The 21,193-nt window shown below is 36.7% G+C and overlaps 1 protein-coding gene and 1 long non-coding RNA gene across 2 annotated transcripts in view; both read left to right on the top strand.

Moving 5' to 3' along the window:
• LOC109147782 (disease resistance protein TAO1-like) overlaps nt 1–21,193 on the top strand; it is a 74,695-nt gene that overhangs the window by 32,642 nt on the left and 20,860 nt on the right. The gene's annotated exons all lie outside the window — the stretch shown is intronic.
• LOC109147793 lies at nt 10,652–11,517 on the top strand. The gene is made up of 2 exons (XR_002048715.1): nt 10,652–10,691; nt 11,449–11,517. It is a non-coding gene; the product is annotated as an uncharacterized LOC109147793 (long non-coding RNA).

Raw genomic sequence — 21,193 nt, forward strand, 5'->3', positions numbered from 1 at the left:
TCGTCCAACAATGCCACTCCAGGTGCATTCAGTTTTACTGCCAATTCTGTTGCTTCCATGTTCAGCAACACAACCCCTGCCTGTGTATATAGTTTTAGTGCAAATTCTACTGCTTCCTCATCCAGTAGAATTTGCAGTGTCCACACAGATATCTTGCCCATTAGTGCTGGAGCAGGATCAACAACTCCTCCTGCCTTGAGCTCTTCTTCCCCTTTGTCAACCGAGTTCACCTTTGGCGCACCAGCGCCAATGATTTTAGTACCATCTCCCGGTGCCTCAAGAGGTCCCGGCTTTGCATTTGGATCAGCATCATCAACTTCCAATTCCCGGACTGCGTTGGGAAATTATGTTTCTACCATTGGACCAAGAAATGGAAACAGTGGCTCAACAAGTATGGAGGACAGCATGGCTAAGAAGGATGCAGTGCAATCATCTGTAACTGCAGAAGCTTCTACATCATGCTGTTTCCCCTTCTCCCACTTCCTCTCTGTCTTGTTCAACACTTGCTTCTCTAGTCCATTTGAATCTGGTGCCGGTGGCCAGCATAATCAATCTACACAGCAAAATTCGTCTGCGTTTCAGGCATCAGATAATCTGGAAATCGGAGATGGAGGGAGCTTCTCATTAGGCAGTGGAGGCCACAGCAAATCAGGTCTAAAGATTGCAACAGTTAGAAGAAGTAAGAAAGGAAGGAAGTGAAAGCAATAAGCAAAGCCATTGCTCTAATTCTGTGTCGGCTGCAACTCGTCCGGTCAGTTCCCAGCTTCCCTCCCTTATCTGTACACTCTGTCACAAGAATGGATCTTCATCTCCTCTGTCCGATTAAGGTTTCCCAATGACCTCCAAGTTCCAGTCAGATTTGGAACAAGATTTTACAGTGATTGGCTCTATTCATTCTTAAATGATTTAATTAGAAAATTCCATATATCATTTTCCATGAAATATATAATACAAGAAACTCACCTTATCAATAATGTTGACTATTCTAAATGAAACAGATTTATTAAATGCCTGGGGTGACTCTATCTTCATAATTATCACCTAAAACGAAAGCAACATGTATATAAATTTCCATTATATTCCCTTTCCAAATTACAATTGCTTCGTTTTGTCAAACCCAAAGGGGCCACTCTAACACCCACAAAATTAACTCTACTAAATAGTTCATACCAATTAGATTATTGTTTTATTTAATTAATGCTCTGCCCGGCCTACATCTTTATTAAAGATGGATGCAAGAAAATTCATAGCAATTTCCATTTCATACAGAAGATGTATATATAATATAAATGCCTCCACATGAATTAGAAGCAGCAAACGCAGTAGTAATCCTAAGTTAATTAGCTTTAATCTCCATCCATCCTTCCTTAGCTTGTGTCTTTACGGGCAGGTGTTTCCGCCATGGAATCCACTTCTGAAACTAATCAACTGCTCCTTCACTCATCTTCCTCTTTATTTCGGCGCTGCTGGCACTATGATGTTTTTTTGAGCTTTAGAGGTGAAGACACTCGAAAGTCCTTTACCGATCATCTCTTTGCAGCGTTGCGCCGAGAAGGAGTTTATGCCTTCAAAGATGCAGAAGAGCTCCATAAAGGAGAGGACATCTCCACTGACCTCATTAAAGCAATTCAAGAGTCAATGATTTCTATCATCGTGTTCTCCAAAACTTATGCCTCCTCGCGGTGGTGTCTTGAGGAGCTTGTGAAGATAGTGGAATGTAAAGAAAAAGCAAATCAGGTGGTTTTTCCCATATTCTATGATATTGATCCTTCTGAAGTGCGCAAACAAACCGGTGGGTTTGGTGACGCCTTAGCTCAACATCAACAACAATTTGGGACCAAAAAAGTTAGCCAATGGAAAACAGCTTTGACTAAGGTTTCAAATTTTTCTGGTTGGGATTTACAAAATGATGCTTACGGGTATCTCTCTCCTTTATATTAAAAAAATTTATATATTGAATACTTTTTCTTAGTATTTTTTGGTTGTCTTCTTCCATTATTCCCCTTACATGCATACAATTCATCGGCCAGTAATTTACTCAACAAATTTTGCAGGTATGAATCAAAACTTATTGACAAAATTATAGAAAAGGTTCTACAAGTGGTGAACCGGACATTTTTTGATGTTGCAAAATATCCCGTTGGAATTCATACTCGGGTTATTGAAATACTTTCTTTATTACAAAGTAAATCAAATGACGATGTTTGTATGATATGGATTTATGGCATGGGCGGGATAGGAAAAACGACCTTAGCAAAAGCCATATTTAACCAAATTTATGAAACATTTGAAGGTAGTTGCTTTCTTGATGTTAGATCAGAATGTTCAAAAGGAGGGAGTGTAGGTTTAAAATGTTTGCAAGAAAAGCTTCTTTGTAATACTCTCAAAACAATGAGATTTGAAGTTAACCATGTGGATGAAGGAATTAGTTTGATCAAATTAAGACTTAGATTAAAAAAGGTTCTCATTGTTGTTGATGATGTAGAACATAAGAGTCAATTAGAGGCATTAGTTGGAGAGAGAGATTGGTTTGGTTCAGGTAGTACAATTCTTATTACGACTAGAAATGTTGATTTGTTGAATGGCCTCGGAAAAGATTGTGAGAAGTACAGTGTTACACTATTAAGTTTCAAGGAATCTTTGGAACTCTTTAGTTGGCATACTTTTAAGGACCCAAATCCTTTGGAGGCTTTTGTAAAACTATCAAACATGATAGTAAGTTATGCTAATGGACTTCCTTTGGCACTTATTGTTCTAGGCTCACATTTTCGGTCAAGATCATCAATTCAACACTGGAGAGATGACTTTAAGAAGTTGAGAATGATTCCTCATGAAGATATTTTGAATATTCTCAAAATTAGTTATGATGCACTTGACGGTGATACTCAAAGAATATTCCTTGATATTGCTTGTTTTTTGGGGGGTGGATATATCCGCAAAGAAGAGATTGTTACGATATTGAATGCTTGTGGTTTCTTTGCTCAAAGTGGAATTACAACTTTAATTGATAGATGCTTATTAAGGGGAAAAGATTATTATATGCATGATTTAGTTCGAGATATGGGAAGAGAAATTGTTCGCCAAGAATCTCTTATGCTCCCTGAAAAAAGAAGTAGATTGTTTTCATGCGATGAGGTTTTGGATGTACTCGTGAACAACAAGGTAAATTAAAACACACTTGATTTGCTTTAATTTATTATTTTGGTATGTATGTTTTTCGAATCGTTTGCTTAGTAATTACATTTTGTACTCTTTCAATAATTTATTTGTCATTAATTTACGTTTTATATTTTGATTATACTTGTGTCACTTTTTTTTTTCTTTTTTTGTATTTGTATTTGTTAGGGCAATGAAGCAATTGAAACAATGATTATTGATTTGCCAAAGGAAGTGCATTTCAGTACTAAAGTATTCTCTAAAATGAGCAGGTTAAGATTACTCAAAATCTTATCCATAAATGCCAAGGGACCATTAAAATACTTATCCAACGAGCTTAGGTTGCTTTTTTGGAATAATTGTCCATTGAGACACATATCGTCTGATCTTTGCCTGAAGAAGCTTGTTATTTTAAAAATAACAAACAGCAATATCAAGGAATTTAAACCTAAGTTGCAGGTTTGAAGTTTATATGTGATTTTTTTTTACATTACATCTTTTTAAAAAAGTTATCATAATTTATTTAGACAAAATGATTGGGAAAAGCTTACTACAACTTTTTATATTTTGATTTAACAGCATTTTAGATGCTTGGAGATCTTAAGGTTTGATGGTTGCAAGCAACTTAAAGGATCCCCAAATTTTACTGGAGCACAGAATCTAAAGACATTGTCCTTTTCTTATTGTTCAAAATTGGTTGAATTGTCGCAATTCATTGGAGATTTAGAAAACCTTGTTGAATTAGATATGACTTGTTGCAAGAATCTTAGAACGCTCCCCAATAGTATTTGCAACTTGAAGTCGCTTAAGTGTCTTGATCTGCAAAGTTGCTCCAAGATTAAAAAATTGCCTACTAACTTGGGAAAATTAGAGCAACGGACTTTGGTATCACATGTGCCTTTTTCTTGTGGATCTTTGAGATATCTCTACTATCTGACACTAGGGCAGCCCATGTGTACCAATGAGTATGAGTATAGGAGTCTGGTACCTATTTCTTCAGATGCTAATTTATGTTCCTTGGAAACTCTACAGGCTCCTTACCCGTCTATGCAACATTTAGATGTTCAAATGGGGAGTTTATCATTCTTGACATTTCTAGACCTAAGCAATAGTTACTTCACTACCATTCCCTTTAACCTTTCTCATCTTTCTCAGCTAAAAGACTTAATTTTGAACAAGTGTCAGAACCTTCAACTGATTAAAGATCTTCCACCTAACCTAGGTCGGCTCGTTGCATACCGTTGTCCCTTGCTGGAGAATATACAAGATGCATCAGGGCTATATCGGTTGTCTCTTTCTATCTACAAAAGTTTGATTATTGAGCCTCGATGCAGTTTTGAAAAGCTCTATCGTTTAGATCTGTATGATAGTTACTTGGATACCCTGCCCTTTAACCTTTATCATTTTTCTCAACTACGACGTCTCTGTTTGTATAACTGCCAGAACCTTCGAGTGATTCAAGATCTGCCTTACTCAAGTTTAAAGCATTTGCGGATTCATAGCTGCAGTAATTTGATTGAAATTCAAGGCATAGAGAATTGTGTTAATTTACGTTCAATCAGCATGTTATATTGTAGCGCTCTAGCAAGTAATTCTTGTGGTGCGAAGTTGTTCAAGGTTAGTGATCTTATCTTATCTATCTCTGAAACTGCATGCCTCAGCTCGATCTAACGCTTTCATGCTAATGCTTCTCATGCATTTATTAATTAATTTCTTTCTTAATATATATACGCATGCAGGCATTTTTACAAAACCCAAATCTTCACGGGTTTAGAATGTTTGTTTTAGAAGACATGGTGGCAGAAGTAGTAGTTGGATGTTCATCATCAAATTACACATTGCCATTGTTTCTGTCGAAAACATGGATACTTATAGTTGTGAGGATTTCATGTTTGTTTAGTGGTATGTGTTGTTTAACATACAAAACCACAGATGAGTTATTTGAGCATGTGGTCAACACAAGAAGGAATAAGGTGTTGGAGTGGAGAGTATATGATGATTTTATAGAAGCCAATAAAGTGGAAGAAGTAAAGATGGTTGTAGAGTTTTATTCACCGCTGGAGCAAGGAGCTGAAGAGAATTTGAGAATTGAAACATGTATAGTTTATGAAGAAGAGGGTGAGATTTGCTTCTTTCCTGTGAACTCAAATAAGCTCATCATATTCCGCCCTGATGATGATTCTGCACACACCCAGACAGATGTATATCCAAGGGTTAATATAACACTCACAATTAGCTCTCCAACATCTGATCCAATACAGCAGCAGCGCAATAGGCAATATGAAGTCTCTTAAGTATCTTGAGTTTCTTGAATCTCTACAAGAAGTTGATATAAGGAATTGCAATGCTCTGATTAATTTTTCCTTTTGACTGATGAATTCTTCAAGGTTAGTGATCTCTCTTCTTGCTTTAGTTCTCATATTTAGATGGCTATACATGTCATGTATTATATTCCTAAATATATTGCAGGCTCATTCTAAAGGTGATATTATCGAGATATTCTTCACCCTCGATGAATTTCTAGAATGGAATATCAGCTTTCTTCAAGGAGTTGGATGCTCTACGTCCACAGGTCTTTGAATACCATTGCTTTTTGAGCATAAGTTCATAGGAATGATCTTTGGGTTTTTTGATCAGGGGGCACACTCTGTAATTATCAATAACAAAATTACAAATGTTGAGTTGCTTGAATATTGGGCGATGGGTGGTGGATGGAAAGTTGAGGATGGTGATATATGGTTGATATACATACCGAAACACCACTTTAGAGGCTCTATAGAATTTGGAGACAAACTGGAAGTGGTTGCAGATACTCCTGAAAAGGGATCAGACGAAGAACGAGATGTGCTTCTTGATACTCCTGAAAGAAATCTGGCATGCGAGTGCAAAATTCAGCTAGGGATATATCAGGACAAAGACGGACATCTGTTTTTCTTTCGTATGAATAGAAATCTGGAGACAAATGACATAAGTGAATGCACCACTTCGCCTAGAAGCTGTAACTATTCATTGTCATTTTCTAATCAGGGATCTGATTTAGATGCAGACTATGATTCAATAGGGGAAATGGACACATACTCTTGTGCCTATGATTCAACAGCAGAAATAGACACATACTCTTGTTCAAGTTATACAGGTGATCACAACATTTCATCCACTCCTGGTGTATCTCGTTTTGATGGTAGTTTGGCCACTTCTTCATTTAACAATGCCACTACTGGTGAATTTTTGGATAGTCCTGGGGTTGTTAGTTTTGATGGTAATTTGATTGTGTCGTCATCCAGTAATGCCACTCGGAGTGTATTCAGTTTCAGTGGCAATGCTTTTGCTTCCTCGTCCAGCATCACCACTCCCAGTGTATTCAGTTTCGGTGGCAGTTCAACTGCTTCCTTGTACAGCAACGCCTCTCCCAGTGTATTTAGTTTTAGTGGAAATTCTATTGCTTCCTCGCCCAGCATCGCCATTCCCAGTTTATTTTGTGGCAGTTGTATTGCTTCCTCGTGCAGCAAAGCCACTGCTAGTGTAACACCCCTGAATTTACCAACATTTTAAAAGCTTAATTTAAAGGAAATAGTCTAACATTAGTCATTAAACAAAGTGGAATCTAACATAATTCGGGTAGTGATATGCCACACCTATACCAAAAGATAGATGCATAGGCTACAACTAAAACCATTGCCAAAGTTCTACAGCTCACAGGCCAACAGAATACTAAGGCCAGCTACACTAACTACGGTCCACATCTACCATGCTCCTCAATCTAATCAAAACCTATAAAGACGAGGGATAACACCCGGTCAGCGAATAATATTGGTAACCCACCAATACACGTTAAGTATCAATATATATTTACATAGATATAGTCAAAATCGTTTGAAACTGAAGAGTACAGTATATAGCATTTGAAAACTAAGAGATGAGACAACAATAGACATAACACACTCTCAATAAAGATCAAGACCAATAACCTCAACAAGACAATAGAGACCACAATCAACAAATGACAACCACAACTCTATATGCAACCTACCATTCACACGGTAGAGTTCATCATAGACATGCTCATAAGCAGGAAATACAACAATCATATCATGACAAGTTCACATTCAAGTTTCACGTTTCGAGTCCAACCTTATATCTTAGTACCACCCTTATGGCTACTCCCAGCCTTATCACAGTTCCAACCTGTACCTCCGAGTGCCACCCTGTACACCGAGTCCAACCTTCTCCCTCCTGGGACTGTCGTCCCCCACCAATCGCACCACCAATCATTATACCACCTATCTCTTAGTACACGAGGGTACCATTAAACTCATAGTAACATACCACCGATCTCGTGAGCAAAACTCAAGTAACAAAACCACCAATTTCATTCATATTCACACATAGTCATCATCAAGAAGATCGAGGCTCATCAATAGCCCAATCAAGTATCAGCAAAGAGTACAACGATTTGTACAAGATCACACCATAAGAATTAACCAAGAGATTTCAATAAAGACATAAAGCAATACTCAACAACAATGGACTACAATCCAATACCAACATGATTGGCAACTCAAGTTGCCAATCCTCAACAAGAAGGAACAAACCACACATACTAGCATAAACGACATCAACACGTACTAGCATGCACATCAAACGGGTAAACCAGAATGGTTCCAATGAACCTTCAAGACTCATATTAGCCAACGAATCACAAGATTGGACCACAAGCACGATTCAAGACACCAAGCCCTAACAAAGATACTTAATACGTCGTTATAGACATACGAAACATAAAAAAGACTCACAAAAGCTCAATAGGGAGGTCAAAATATCAAATACCAAAAAGGAAAGAACCACGAGGAAACAATTCCCGCAACACCATACACGTTCCCCACGGGTAGGCCACCACCCGTGGTCCTGCCCGCGGGGTACAACCCCATAAGGCTGCGTTCCCCGCGGGTGGAGCGGCGGGTAGGCCACTACCCGCCGTTCTGCCCGCGGGGTACATCCCTGTACAACATTTGCCATTCTGGGAAATTCAACTTCAAGGTCAAGTTCAAGTCCAAAACACCCAAAACCTCACACACAACAAAGATATGACTTGAACCCAAGAATAGCTCAAAGAATGACATTCAAGAAACCTAGATACAAGCTCTAAACATGCATTATCACAAGTTCATGCATCCAATCTCACAAATACACCAAGAATCATCAAATAGAAGCCAATAATCATTCATAGCAATAGAAAATAGATTTTGTATAGCATGGGTTACCTTTGAAGACAAAAAACCTCTTACTCCTTACACTCTTATGCCTCTTCTTGAAGCTCTTTCTCACCAAAGACTTCTTACACAACCAAACCACAAAGAAAACACCAAAATAAGATAAAGATACCTTAAAGCTAACTAAAAACACTAAATAACTTTAGATCTTACCCTTTCCTATGCTAGGGAGGTAGAAATGTGGAATCTTTGGATGAAACTTTGCAAGGATAGATGGTTCTTCTTTTAGCTTGAAGAGCAAGCCAATGTTTCTTTAGAGAGAAGGTGGAGTGTTTATGATTTAGCTAGTAAGGGAAATGAGTGAAGTGTCTTGCTAGGGAAAACTTGAGCATCAAAACATGTATGAAAGGTCAATTTTGTCCTTACTAAAGCTAGGAAGACAAAAGGTTGAGGTACAAAGCATAAGGCAAAAGGTACACATGGTTGGCTAAGGAAACTAGTCAAATTCTAGTCCCTCGACAATTAAATTTTAGGATTTTTAGAAGGAAATTATCAAAAGAAAATTAGGATTAATTCCTCAATTAATCTCAATTAAGGGTTAGATTTACGGGGTGACACATCTAGTTTCAGTGGCAACTCTATTACTTCTTCGCTCAGCAGTGCCACTCCCAGTGTAACCAGTTTCAGTGCCAGTTATGTTGCTTCCTCATCTAGCAATGGCACTTCCAATGTATTCAGCTTCGGTGGCAGTTCAACTGCTTCCTTGTACAGCAATGCCAGTACTCCGGGTGTGTTCAGTTTTAGTGGCAATTCTATTGCTTCCTCGTCCAGCATCACCACTCCCCGTGTATTCAGCTTTGGTGGCAGTTCAACTGCTCCCTTGTGCAACAACGCCACTCGGAGTGTATTCAATTTCGGTGGCAATTGTATTGCTTCCTCGTCCAACATCACCACTCCCACTGCATTCAGTTTTGGTGGCGGCTCTATTGCTTCCTTGTCTAACAATGCCACTTCCAATGCATTCAGTTTTACCGTTAAGTCGGAATAAATATGTAATTTAGTTGTTTTTTTCCTCACTCGATTCGAAGTACCAGCGATGGACAACGGTGGGGAACCACATGTCCGTTACGGGAGGGGCTATATGTGCACCGTTTTGATAATTGAGGGGAAACATTTACACCACTCATAATTCAGGGGTGACATTGATAATTGGCATATTATAGAGGGACATTTTTTACAATTTTCCCTTAAAAGGTTGTACAAATAGCACTTTTTACAGGTCACTTCTAATTTTTTCTTAAATATGATGTCATAATGTCAAATTATATATAAAAGATTATTTTAATTATTATTTTTAAAAATAAAAAGAATTTTGTTTTTAAATATCAATAGTCTGCCGTGTGTGTGTGGGCTTCAATAGTCTGCCATGTGTGTGTATATTGACAGCATATAAATAAAAATTAAGACAGCATAGCCCATGCCATATGTACTACATGAGATATGTTGCCTTCAATATTTGTATAAACCTAATAGTGGAAAACAGGGGGTGAAGAACAAAAATAAAAACAAAAACTGTAGTCTTAGCACGAAAGTTAGTATTTTTGCAAAAAAAAAAAAAAAAAAAAAAAAATACTCACCTTATCAATAGTAGTGGATGCGTTATTGGCTTTCTGTACTTCAGTAGGTTGAAAAAGTAGTTATGAACAGATACAACATTGTAATAGAGTCAATAGCATTCAAAAAAAAAAAAAAAAAAAAAAAAAAACTCACCTTGTCAATAATGTATTTTTTTTTTCAAAACAAAAGTTTTATTAAACAACGGAAAAAAGAGTCTTACAACTGACGGTCCAAAAGTGACCAGAAAACATACTGAGCCCATTTGGCCTATAATGCTCAAAAGAAACTAAATAAGGAATGGACCCAAACCCTGACAAATCAGGCCTAAAGAAGGCAATCGTTATGCTGTGCATCCGTTTGCACCATTCTTGGTGCATCCGGATCCACACGACGTCGTTTAGGGAGTAACGGTGTCGTTAGTGGCACCGTTTCACTCCACCAATCAGATTTTTTTTTTTTTTAAATATAAAACAATGCTCCTTCATTTCCTCTCCCATTGCATTTCACTTCCCGCACTCCCTTCCTTCTCCAACACGATACCCTCCGTAGAAGCTTCAATCATCTCCATTTCCTTACCATTTCTTCAGCACTTTCTAGCTTTCACACACACTCGTCGTCGCTATTGTCGCTGGCGTCCATCATCGCATAATCAACTGCATTTTACGTTGCATTCTCTGTAAACCAGAGCTCATCATCATCCTATAACAGGTATAAATGCATTTTACGTTGATACATAATGCATTTACACAAAACTAGCATTCATTTTGAGTATATGTTTATGAAATTTTAAACTAGGGTTTTATACTGTTTAATCTTGTATGAATGTATAGTTATTTGATTATTAACGTGTATGGTTATGATTATGGATTTATGAGTATATTTATAAGTTTATGGAACTGTAGTTGTACAATTTTGGAAGTATAGTTGTGCGTTTATGGAATTGTAGATATACAGTTTCGGGTGTAGTACTCTGTTAACCTTACTCTGTGCACCAAACTGCATTCATGCCTTCTTAGCGTAATTTGCCTTGTGGGTATACTTATGGAATTATAGTTTTACAATTCTGGAAATATAGTTGTGTGTTTATGGAATTGTAGTTATAGAGTTTTGGATGTAGTACTCTGTGAACCTTACTATGTGCACCAAACTGCATCAATGCCTTTTTAGCATAATTTGCCTTGTGGGTATACTTATGGAATTGTAGTTGTACAATTTTGAAAGTATAATTGTGTGTTTATGGAATTGTAGTTATACAGTTTTGGATGTATTACTCTGTGAACCTTACTCTGTGCACCAAACTGCATTCAAATACTTTTTAGCATAACTTGTCTTGTGGGTATACTTATGAGATTATGGAATTGTAGTTTTACAATTCTGGAATTATAGTTGTGTGTTTATGGAATTGTAGTTATGAACTTTTGGATATAGTACTCTGTTAACCTCACTTGATGTTTTTTATTTGCAGAAATGGATGAGTCAGGTGTGGCAGATGACGCTACGCTTGGTCAATTTGTGAAGTCTGTAAAAAAGAGAACAACCAGAGCAGTATTGAGCTCACAAGCTGCTCAACTCACCCCTGCCCAGGAAGATCAAGCAGAGCCTTCGACAAGGCAACCGCCAGCAGCTGTGAAAAGAAAGAGGGCACCACCACAAAAGCAAGAGAAAGTACGGGACCCTGATGCGAATTACTTCAGTACACGAATGGGTCCCAAGCAAATGTATGACCTTGTCCAGCGTCTAACGCAGGACCAAAAGGATGCTGTGATTGATATGGGTTTTGGAGGGCTGCTCACCTACAATTCTCAAGCAATTACTCACAAGTTGTTCAGTATCTTCTACAAAGGTTTGATGTTTTCAAATCAGACTTCATATTGGATGGTGACCATCTACATGTCGGTGAAGAGGATGTTGAATACATCTTGGGACTCCCCCGGGGGAAGAGAGATGTTGAGGAAGGTACAAAGGGTGAGGAAAATTCTACAGCTGCATATAATAAGGTCCTGACTGAATGGAGGAAAAGATGGAATGTCAAGTCAGGGTCACCCATAACAATAAAGATGCCTGATGAAATAATCAGGAGAGGTGACCATGGAGATGCCTTCAAGAGAGACTTTGTGGTGTTTGCTGTCTCATCTCTGCTCCGGGGAAATACTGGAAGATATGCCAACTATCGAGTTATCAAGTCATTGCTCAACATCCGGGCAATCTCAAGACTTAATTGGTGCAAGTACACGTACAAGTCTTTAATTGATTCATATGACATTTACAAAGACTCTCCTACCAGATCCTTTGGAGGTCCAATGGTATTCATCCTGGTAATATCCCATTATACATAAACTGTTCTAATTATGGAATTATATTTATGCAATTATGTAATTGTAGATATTCAATTCTGGATGTGTGGTTATGCACCTATGGATGTGTAGTTTTGTATTTGTGGAATTATGGTTTTGAAATTATGGAATTATTGTTTTACAATTATGAATGTGTGGTTTTGTAATTATGGAATTATATTCATGCAATTATGGAATCATAGATATGCAATTCTGTATGTGTGGTTATGCCCTTATGGATGTGTAGTTTTGTAATTGTGGAATTGTGGTTTTCCAATTATGGAATAATAGTTTTACAATTATGGAATTATAGTTATTCAATTATAGATGTGTGGTTTATGGATTATGGAATTATAGTCATCCAATTATGGAATTATAGTCATCCAATTATGGAATTATAGTTATGCAATTCTGGATATGTAGTTTTATAATTATGGAATTATAGTTATGCAAATAAGAATGTGTATCCATACAATTCTAAATATGTAGTTATTCAATTCCTTAACATACTCTTCTGTAATTCTTGAAGCTCTTCTACTTTGACCGAGTAGTGTTCAGAGGCATGACTGTCAACCGAACATTCCCGGCAATCAAAGCTTGGACAAAAAGCCTTGTACGTAGGCGAGTACCGGCTGAGATAAAATCAGGTGGTTTTGGTAAGGGCAAAGTTATCCCTCGATTTCAGAGACCTACTGACATTGCATCTACATCATCACCCCGACCTGCACCTCCTCCTGCTGCAATACCAAGGCCAGTGTGCAGCCCTGTTGCTACACCATCTATTCCAGCTCCATCTGTACCTCTGACTAATGTTGACCGAGTAACAAATGTGCTTCAACGGCTTACAACAGATGTCCTTGAGTTCGGTCAGGTCATGTCTGACATTGGCAAGCAAGGGGCCCCGGTTGAAATCATGAAGAGGGTTTTTTCAGGAATATCAACAATGCTGGGTGCTGCAAGCACAATTCAACCGACTCCTAGCCCAACTGCCTCACAATTGGATGACATCTTCTTCGGAAGTGAAAGCTTCACATCAGCAGTTGATTCTCTGGTAGCAGCTTTTGAAAAAACAAGAAAAGAAATGGAAATAGAACTCCCATCGTTTGAGCTACTTGGACGCTCTACACCAACCCCACCACCATCTCAACAGCAACCTTTGGACACCCTGGTGGATACCATTGTGAGGAGTGCAGGAGTATCAACCTCAACAGAGAAGGAAACAACTCCATTACTAATCAGAGTGCCATTCGAAAAATCCACCACTCCTACTACCCCTGCTGCCCAAGCTGTTGCTGAGATTGATGAATTTGATAAGTAGGTTACTGCTTTCTTATGCAGATTTAGACTATGAATATGGTTTTCAATTCATCAATAATTATGAATATTAAGTTTGATTAATATGAATATATTCTTATTCAACTATTGACATTGATTTCTTTACCATTATGGATATGTATTTCTCAAATTATGGACATATAGTTTATAGATTATGGAAATGTAGTTATACAATTCTGGAATTATACTTGTGGGCTTATGAACTGCCTCTGTTTTTTTCTGGACAACAGAGCTATGGAAAAAAGTGAATCTGATGTTGAGGATGTTACTGTGAGAAAGAGACCTGTGCGCAAATTCAGAAACATCCCACTTTATTTGAGGTCACCATATTGGAATAAGAACAAAGGCTCCATCAATAATGCAACTCCCAAAGAAAAGGTTTTTTCAAACTACGCATTTTTGGAAGCCTCAAGTGAGCACCCGGGAGGGTATGTTTCCATCCACCTATTTTACTTAAATTTTATTCATTAATTTATGTTCTTATATTTATTTATTTACTGTATTGTAGAGAGACATTGTTCAAATATGGTGATTACTACTTGTCAAGGGATGATTTTGCAACTCTGTGCAATGGTGAGCTGCTGAGCAGCTTCCTAGATGTCTGGTCCCTACGTTTTACATTGCTAAACATGTCCCGTGCGGTTGGGGAGACAAAGCGGGTCTACTTCTCCACCCTAGTACATGTAAGTGTTCACAAATTATGAATATATAGTTTTTAGATTATGGATATGTAGTTATTCAGTTCTGGATGTGTACCTGTGAACTCCTGGTTTTATAGTTTTGTAATTCTGGAATTATAGTTATGCAATTATAGAACTATAGTTATGCAATTATGGAATTGTAGATATGCAATTATGGAATTATTGTTATGAAATTATGGAATTATAGTTATGCAATTATGGAACTATAGTTGTACAATTCTGGAAGTGTATATATATAACTCTGTATGTATAACTTTAACATTTTCAACAAATATTATTTGGATTATGACTACTCATTCCTGCATTTGTGTGTGCAGCTTCAAATTGATCCCAATGACCCGTGGATGAAGGATCTCCCAACTGACATAAAAATGAAGAATTTCAATGAGAGATTGAGCTATGAAATAACCAGCTTCGGGAACCTAGACATCAGTGATGCAGATCTGGTAAGTTCTATTACCCATGTCCAATTTGACTTTATCATGTCCAAAAAAAAGACTAACATTGCTTTAACTTTGAATTGGAATTAGATATTTTTCGCAGTTCATCGCCATGGTCACTACTTCTTGGTCTGCTTCAATGTGAAAGAACATAAAGTACAGGTCATTGACAACAAGGAGTTACCAGCTGATGTTTCAGAGAAGGACAAATATGGCAACTGCCCACACTTATTGGTAATTTTGATAAAAAAAAACTTGACATTCTTACCATTACCTATCTATTGACTTAAAAGCATTATTAACACTAAACTAACTTTTCTGACCAGATTGAAGCATTCAGTGGTTACCTTAAGGCCGAGTGCCACTCCTTGTATGTGAAATTGTAAAAAGTTGATATAAAGTACATTAAGTTGGACTGGGCAAACACTGAAAATGTCACTGATTGCGGAATCTATGTACTCCGGCATATGGAGACATTCCGAGGGACTCTACAAGACTGGCAGCCAGGATTCAAGAAGAATATGCGCTTGAATGTAAGACTACAATACATATTATGGTTTCAAAATACATTAAAAAAAATAAAACTGCAAATGACTAATTACTTAATGTTCTTTGTTTATAGGCAAACTTCATGTGCGAACTGCGAGCGAAATATGCTACCAACCTCATAAAGTGGAGAAAGAATGAAGTCAGGGGGGAGGTTCTGCAAGCGGCCAAACGTGTTTCAAAGAAGAATTGAATGAATATTCTTGTGACTGAATTCTAAACAATGAGAAAGTTTTTGTGAACTACACTGACAATGTGACTTGTATTTTGTGAATGCATGATGTTAATAGCTGAATAACAATTTACATCTGATCTATGCACCTCTTTCTCTTTTCTTTTCTTTTCTTTTTTTTTTTTTTGTTTTGTTTGTTTGTTTTTTTTTTTTTTTTTGTTTTCACGTATCAAATCTATAATTGCATGACTACTATAAATCCAGAATTGCATAACTATCAGGGCCGTTCCAATAAAAATTGGGGTCCTGTGCAATATTTTGATTTGGGCCTCCTTTTTCAATAAATTTTTATACACAAATAATAGTTGTTCAAAAAGTTGTGTTAAAAATTTAAAATATAAATATTGTATAAAAAAAATACATCTAAAATTTTATTTAAAAAGTGACATGCGTCGTGCACACTTAGATGCAAAATCATCCACCAAACTTTTGATATCAACGTCTTCCAAAATGTCATTTTCAATAGAGATTAAAGCTAATCCATTGTTACGGTGGGAGCGTTATGCCCTGGACCCGTGTCCACCATGTGCATGGTGGACACGCTATACATTCATAATTTTTATACTGTAGATTCATAATTTTATACTGTAGATTCATAAAATTTATAATGTAGATTCATAATTTCTATAATGCACATTCATAATTTTTGTAGTGTAGATTCATAATTTCTATACTGCACATTCATAATTTATGTACTGTAGATTCATAATTTAATAACTATGTGTTCATAATTTGATAACTATACAGTTTAGAAATTATGAATATACATTACAGAAATTATGAATCTACAGTACAGAAATTATGAATGTGTAGTATAGAAATTATTAATCTACATTATAAATTTTATGAATCTACAGTATAGAAATTATAAATGTACAGTATATAAATTATGAATGTATAGCGTGTCCATCATGCACATGGTAGACACGGGTCCATAGCATAATTTTCCGATACGGTGTTTGTCTTTGTTTTTTTTTTTTTTTTTAAGAAAGGTTTATGAGCTTTGGGCTTTTTTTAAAGAAAGGTTTATGAGCTTTAATTTGGGCTTTGTTTGTAGTCTTCCGCATTGAAGCCTAAACTACCTAATACTATGTTTTTTTTTTTTTTTTTCTTTTTTTTAAGGGGCCCCCAAAATTTGGGGGCCCTATGCGGCCGCCCTGGGCAGACTTGCCCAGGGACGGCCCTGATAACTATAGTTCCATAATTGCATAACTATAATTCCATAATTTCATAATTATAATTCCATAATTGCATAACTATAGTTCCATAATTGCGTAACAATAATACCATAATTGCAAAACTATACATCCATACTTGCATAACTATACACCACAATTTCATAACTACAAATTCCATCACAATGGGGACTACACATGCATAAATGCATAACTATATTTTCATAATTGCATGACAATAATTTCATAATTGCATACCTTTCATAATTGCATGACTACAATTCCATAATTGCATAACTATAATTCCATAATTCAATAACTATAGTTCCATAATTGCAAAACTACATATCCAGAATTACAAAACTAAAAGTCCATAATTGCATAAAATCGATGATAACAACTTGTATTTCTCAATCTACACCTACATTGTCATCTAAACCCTTACTAAACTGAACAAAATCTGAACTTGAAGAACTTGGATGTACAAGGTATCCATCCCCAGCAAGCTTGGATATATTTTCCAACACCAAAGACTGAACAACACCCTTTGTACTCAATGCAGCTTTATTTGCAGCACTCCTTCTCCCCCTTGCAAGACTGTACTTCTTTTCAATAACACCACTCCTCCTTTTGTTACGCTCACCTTTCAATCTCCGGCTTGAAGGATTTTGAACACCACCACTTGAAGATGAAACACCACACTCTTCAATATGCACATGCCCAACCTCGGCTTCAACCTTTTTCTTTACATCATCAACAGCCTCGTCACACAATTTCCTAGCTACGCTGCTATCTTGACTAGACACAACTAATCTTTGAAATTTTCTACTAATATCGAACACCCAAATTGATGGAGGAACACCAACATTATAAACCATAGAATCAATGTTGACATTCCTACCATCAATAACCTTTTTAGTCCATCTTTTAAGTATATATTTGTCGGGAATACTAGAAACACAATGTACGTGAAGAATGCGTATACAATGACAACATAGAATTCCCAACTCAGACATCAACTTGCAACTACAAGAAATGTCCAAGTTGGCTGCGTTAAAACTAACCTCATGCCTTATAATATCTATATCTGGCCGCCACACGTGATACTTCTGTTGACGGCCATCATTCAACACCATCTCTTGATGACACGCACTGCCTTTCATGAATTGTTCCTCAAACAGTAAATATATCTCAATCGTGTATACCTCTCTAGCATGTGAAAGAAGTTTCACATGCTCCATCATCATAGCGGGTACCCCTTGAGCACACCGAAAGTCTTCACCGTTCTCTTTACTTCTCCATTCAGAAATTACGCTTACAAACGATGAATAGAAATCACAAAGACCCGCTGTCTTGGACAACCTTCTAGAAATCGAATGATTTGTAGTTTCACTCCTTTGTGATGATAGAATGCCCCCAGAAAAATAGTCCTTGTTAAATGCTAGACACCACTTCTCCCTACAGTCATATAGCTTTTCTAACCAAGTATTCTTATGACATTTATAGTCAGTCACCAACCTGAAAATGGTAAGAAAAAATCCCAAATGTTTATGAAGCAGAATATTAACAAGCAGCATCACCACATCTAACACATACTCAGAATTTCTACTGCTGTATATACATAATTGGAATACTATATGTCCATAATTGATATACTATATATCCATAATCCATACTACTACATTTCCAGACACCACCAGTAAGTTCAACTGCTATATATCCATAATCGATAAACTATATATCCATAATCGGAATACTATATATCCATAATCCATATACTACATTTCCCGGCACCACCACCAAAGTTCAACTGCTATATATCCATAATCGAAATACTATATATCCATAATTGATGCACTATACATCCATAATTATTATACTATACATCCATAATAGTTAAACTATACATCCATAATTCATATGCATATGAAACGTAATGCAATAAAAACGATTAATTACTAACATACCTTGTCCAATAGAATTGAAATTCAGCTTCAGTCTCTGTGTATTTCAACACGTAGTTAAACATATCCAAGAAATTCTTATTGTTCCTTAACGTCTTGATATGCTTCTTTGAATTCTCACCAATATGCCATATGCAAAGACGATGACGTGATGTTGGAAACACTTTAGATATAGCACAGCCATAGCTGCACATTGATCTGTCATAATAGTCTGTGGAGACTTGCCACCCATTGATCTTGAAAACGCTTTAAACAACCACACAAACGATTCTATCCTCTCGTTCATCAAAAACCCGCATCCAAACATTACATTCATGCAATGGTGATTCATCCCTACAAAAGGGCCACAAATCATATCGTATTTGTTTGTGCGATATGTCGTATCATGCACTAACAAGTCCCCAAACACCTCGTAATCTCGTCTCATTTGACCATCCCTCCAAAAAAAACTGCACAACCTTGCATCCAAATCAAGTTCAAAATCAAAGAAAAAATCAGTCTCGGTAGACTGCCTCCTCCTAAAAATTTCAATTAAAGAGTTAGAATCCGTTCCATCCAATCGCTTGACAGTATCCGCAGCCATTGAATTATAAGCATCTCTACTGGTGAAACCAACTAAAGGGGACCCCCCTGATTGGTGTTTTAGGAACCTAATACCATCTGCCAATGCAACACCACTGTCCTTCAAACCTTGTAAATATAAGAGCTGATTATCTCCGACACTCCTATGTGAACGAAGTAGATGACTCTTGTTGAACACACATAACTCGTGATTGTGCACTTTCTCGTGTTTTGTAACTGTCCACAACCCATCATCACCCACGTCAAATTGAACAAACGCTCCACACCCTGTCCTTGTGTCAATTTTGGAATAAGCCTTAACCCCACTGTTTGCCTTATAACCAGCTTTAGAACAACAAAATTTCTTCATTTGAATTGTGTTCGAAGATCCCTTGTATCGTTGATGACCCTTCCTCACACTAAAACCAAGTCTATATGCATAACTGTTATACACCTCAAAATCTTCATCAGCATTACTTACTACCAAACCAACCAAATCTTGATCAACTGCAAATATAACACAATAATAACCATTTCCATTAACATATAATTCCTAACCAGAATTTGCTAATTAAAAGGTAAACCACTATGAATAAACCTGGAATTGATGAAGATCCATCAACATCTACATCTACTTGATCTGAACTCACTGAACCATCCACAATGCCTTCACTAACTACATTATATAGACATGGTGAACATTAATTCAAACAGTTCATCAAACAGCAAAAACAGAGTGCTTATAGATTCTGTATATATAGTTATATGATTATGGAAATATAGTTATACAATTCTGGATACACAGTCACAACAAACTGCCAAAACAGAGTACCCCCTAATTCTGAATATATAGACATGAAATTCTAGAAATATAGTTATGAAATTATGGAATTATTGTTTTCAAATTCTGGAATTGTTGTTATACAATTATGAAAATTACTTACGTGATTTTGCACAACTATTTGCAGATTCTAGACACAAACATCACTACTAATCACATAATCATACAAAAAACCAAAAGGAACAATTGCAAAAACAATAACAAGATCACCTTGAATCGAATGCCAATCACCAACTGTGGAATTCGTCTGCTCTGTTCCATCCTCCATCTAGCAATCACTTTGTAATTCCCGATCCCCACTCCGATTTCGATTTGCGAATGCGATTGAGATTGCGATCGCGATTCCGGTGATATCGAATGCCAATACCACAGCGAACAACTGCCAACGATCGAGTTTGAAACTTGGAAACAAACTCAAAAGGAATTTGGAAGTAAACGCCGTTAACGGAATTTTTTTTTTTTTTTTTTTTTTTTTATAAAACCCCACGTCATTAGGCTAAAACGACGTCGTGTGGATCTGTATGCACCATGCATGGTGCATACAGATCCACAACATAATTTGCCTAAAGAAGGAAGGAATAAAATAATGGACTCAAGCCCAACTAATAGGCCAGATCAAATGAATAATAAATGGAGAGATGAAATAAATAAAAGAGAATGCTGAAATGGAGGCGCAGAATCCTCCTATCGGCATCACCAACTTTCGCAGAATCCAACCTTGTCAATAATGTTGGTTATTCTAAATGAAACAGATTAAATGCTTGGGGTCAGACAATCATTATTGTTTGCACCATGGTCCATACAAGTTGTGTGGACCATATTTTTTATACTGTAAAATAATGTATATTCAGTACAAAAATAATGTACATTCAATACAAAAATAATGTACATTATTTTCAGGGGATGTACATTATTTTTGTATTGAGTGTACATTATATTGTATAATGTACATTCAGTACAAAAATAATGTACATTTAATATATTAAAATATATTTTTTATTATGGTCCATATAACATTGTGTGGACCGGTCCATACAATAATTTGCCGGGGTCAGTGGGGTGACGCTATCTTCATAATTATC

This window comes from Ipomoea nil, unplaced genomic scaffold, assembly GCF_001879475.1.
Source record: "Ipomoea nil cultivar Tokyo-kokei standard unplaced genomic scaffold, Asagao_1.1 scaffold2036, whole genome shotgun sequence".
NCBI classification, from domain to species: domain Eukaryota; kingdom Viridiplantae; phylum Streptophyta; class Magnoliopsida; order Solanales; family Convolvulaceae; genus Ipomoea; species Ipomoea nil.